This window comes from Asparagus officinalis, chromosome 5 (genome assembly GCF_001876935.1).
Source record: "Asparagus officinalis chromosome 5, Aspof.V1, whole genome shotgun sequence".
Taxonomy (NCBI): Eukaryota; Viridiplantae; Streptophyta; class Magnoliopsida; order Asparagales; family Asparagaceae; genus Asparagus; species Asparagus officinalis.
In genome coordinates, this window is record NC_033798.1 from 10,881,304 (window position 1) to 10,885,425 (window position 4,122).

Genomic DNA, 4,122 nt, shown 5'->3' on the forward strand with positions numbered 1-4,122 from the left:
TCCGTTCCTTAAGATTATCCCGTTGCGATAATCTTAAGAAGAGCAATTATCTCGCCATTGCCGAGATAAGCACTACTGTTTTTTGATTCCTTCGCGAATCAACGAAGCTCTGCCCGATTTTTTAGTAATCAGATCTGATCGACGGTGGTCCACGGATATCAACGTCCCCGTCACAGGTCAAGATCTCACGCAAGCAGCGGGCGATAAACACCCGTTGCGTTTGTTTGAAGAGAGTTGTATTTTTTTATTTTTTTTTCATTGTGTAAGAAGGTCTTATAAAAAAACTAATTTTACTTTGAATCTGTAATCGATAAACGTGTAATAGATTCAGCAATGAAGAAATTAACTTTCACCGCAAACAAGCTGGCGACCACAGTGGGAGCCAACAGCCTCGTCGCCGAGGTTGTCGTGCCGTAGCCGACGATCAAGATCCCCGTGGCTGCAGAGGTCGAGTACGAATTCGACCAGCAGACCAGCAGAAATTTGAAGAGTACATCTCCTCCTCCTCCTTCAGATCTGCTCCTCCTCATAAGCGCAGGAAGATCTCCTCCTCCCGGAAGATCCGCCGGTCTCCAGATCTGAAGACCCAAGAAGTAGATCTCCCTGTAGTCGATGCTACAGTCGTACCTTGCAACGGTCCGCCGGCATCCAATGAGACCAGATCTGCAGATCTGAACTCCTTCGCGATCAAGGAGTCGACTGCCAAAGGTGCATTAACTCTATCAAAGAGAGCACGTCAAAGGCAACGCCAACGCCTCGCGCGCCAATTCGCCAAGGCCTTGGGTCAGGTGGACGGACTCTGTTACCAAGCGGATCTAGAGTTCAGAAAGCGCCAAGTGGCTAATCTTTCACCACGACCAGCATCGGGATCCTCCTCCCGACCTCCGATTGACGAATGGGTTCGTGTCAAACGAACCCGCTCAACTCTCGAGGAGCGAATCCAGAAGCACCGTGCCTTGCTTGCGCATGCCCGGATCCTTGTACGAAAAGCACATGAAATGCAAAAGGAAGAGGCAGTTAAGAAATCGCCAAGATCCAAACAAGTTCGGATGCCAAAAGCTAAATCAGTGCCTAAGGCAAAAACAAACAAAACTGTCATTAAGCTTTTGTCAACTTCAGAACCCGAACCTCCGGTAAAGCCCCACCGCAGCGTGGATTTTCCCAAGTTCAGGATTCCTCTGAAGGATCGCCTCGGTTCTCTACCCGAAGATCGAGGCAAAGCGCCTGTTAAGGAACGCTTAGGACCAATAAAGGAACCCCGAGCAAACATCCAGACTGGGGGTCGTACGCGACCTCCTAACAAGTTGATTCCCGCTTAGGGGTGCGTACAGAAGGTCAGGAGATCGTTAAGGTTTCACCCTCAGAAAAGTGTGATTCTAAGCGAGTGACTCCTGCAGACGCCAATAAGGCGTTGTTTACTCAGAAGAAAACGCGTCAAGTAGACGAACGCGTTATACCTGAGAATTCATGTAAACAGCCGATAGGTTGCTCTGGGCATAATGCCGATGAGTTGTACTATCGGACTAGGGATACGAATAAATTTCGAAAGAAAAGTACCCGGGAAGTGGCCTCTCACTGTCTGTGTACCAAACTTATCAGGGTAGTATTATCAACGTGAAGCTGCCCCAAGACCGCTCCGCAGAGGGTCTCGGTATTCGAGAGGATCTCTGATGGAACGACGAAGCCCAAATCAAGGCGTTTCCACCAAAGAGGATCGGTTGTTCGAGATGATGAATTCCCAGAAGTTACCATCAACATGGTCAATAAGGGAAAATCTCCGATTGTTTCAAGTGGTTCCAACCCTAATTTCTCTCCAGGAAGAAGAGTCAATTCAGGAATAACCCAACGAATATCTCAGCTTCAGCTAGAAGCCATCGAATATAACGATTACCCAGGGATCCATGAAGGAATCCATTCCGATGACGAACTCTCGGATTCTTATTCCGCACTTGCCTCCGACGATACAACGTCTAGCATAGGACAAGCTCGGGAAGTGTTTATGATTAATACCGAGGAAGTAGCCAAAATGGTTGAGGATGCCTTGGCCAAGCAGAAAGAGGCATTCAAGATCAAAATGGAAATGGCTATGCTACGAATGAGGGAAGAGCATGACCAACAAATTCGGGTTCTGTCCAATCAATTCGGTGAATCCAGCCATCACAACAATGCTAATCAAACAGATAGCGATACGGATGAACACCTTAAGGCTGATGACCCTCCCATTGACCAGAACGCTGGGAGTGGTCCCACTAAGGACAACAATACTGGGGGTGGTCCCACCAAAGATGACAATGCTGGGGGTGGCCCCATTATTCCTCTAAGGAATCATCCAAGATCTGATACAGACGAGGACGATAAAATAAAGGACCTCGAGAGCAAAATCAACGCGCTGATGTCTGTTCAGGGGATAAAAAGGACCGGTATTCCGTCTCCCTACCCAAGAAAGTGGGATTCAATCCCGTATCCGGCAAAGTTCAACTTGATCAACTTCACGCCGTTTAACGAAAATGGTTCCCCTACTCAGCACTTAATATATTTTAAGTCTCATTTGGAAATAATTTCTGGCAACGAGCCCTTGATGGTGCGGTCATTCGTTGGCACCCTTCGCGGGCCTGCTTTTGATTGGTACCGCCGTCTCAAGCCCGAAAGCATCAACAGCTGGCAGGACCTGGAGAGCATGTTCCTCGCTCATTTCTTCGATGATGATGCCGAAGTGTCGATCATGACACTCTTTGATGAGAAACAAAAAGACGGAGAGTCGGTGGATACCTTCATCAAACGCTTCCGCAATCAGGCAATGAATTGCAAGGATCCCGTCATGGAGGAATTCGTCTTGCAAACCTGTCATAACAACTTGTCCATTAACATCTTGGACGTTATGGGAGTAGAACCGCTCAATACCTGAAAAGAGTTGAAGGTGCGCGGAGAGCAGGCCAAACGCTTTCTCAGAAGGAGGAAGGTCGAAAGAAGCCAACCGATGACTAACCCTCTGAATCCGAGTCTCATTTCCCATGATGAAGGGAAGGCACCTACAACAGTTGTTGATGTTAATCAGACGTCGCAACAGCAGCCCCGAAGACAGCAGAAGACTTCAGATTCGAGGCTCCAAAAAGAGTACTCATTCAAGGACAAAGACGTTCCAGCCATCTTTGAGACCCTTCTCGAAAACAACAGGATCAAGCTGCCACCCATCACGAATCAGGAGGAAGCTGACAATACTACGGATCCGAAGTACTGCGCGTATCACAGGAGGATCCTTCATCCCACCAAGGCTTGCTTTACTTTAAAAAATAGCATTCAGACCTTGGTTGAAGCCGGTGTCATAACGCTAGGATAAGCCAAACGAGAACGGCAACACTCCGACAAGTATAAGAGTATAAACTGCTCCTTCTGAAACTCCAAAGAGTATACGAGTATAAACTACTTCTCAATTACTCCAATAGTCACACGAGTCTAAACTGTTTCCCACTTTTGACGGGAAGTTCCTGTAGAATGTTACGCTAATATTCTTAAGGATAACCCGGTCATGTAACTAAATACAATGTCTGACCCAGTTCCGCAGAGGAAGCTGGGGGTGGATGATTTATGTAACGGGAAGTTCCCGGAAGAATGCTACATGTAATTTTCTTAGGGATAACCCGATTATTACGAATAGAGTGATAAACACTAAACCCACCGTGATTTCCGAACACTCTCTTGCTGAGATGAGATTCGATCACTTCGTTGGATCAATCTTCCCTCACAAAACTTTCATTGGTGTTCGACGACTCACAGTCTTCCACCACAAAAATCCCCCACCGATCAGACTAACTGACGGTGGGATCACCGAAATTCTTTCCGGTTTAATTCATTCAAACTTCCGCTATGTTCGTGCACTCAACACTTTCATGGTTAGAGTCCGGATATAATGCTTGAAATTTTGATCTGTCAATCTTTGACGAATTGTTCAACACTTTCATGGTTAGAGTCCGGATATAATGCTTGAAATTTTGATCTGTCAATCTTTGACGAATTGTTAAACTCCTTCGTGTTAAGTTCTTATCACTTGACACCAAGAATCCCCGTTGAGTAATCGGTACAAGTCAACACTCCTTCTGTGATTTGTACTCCCACTCCCACTGT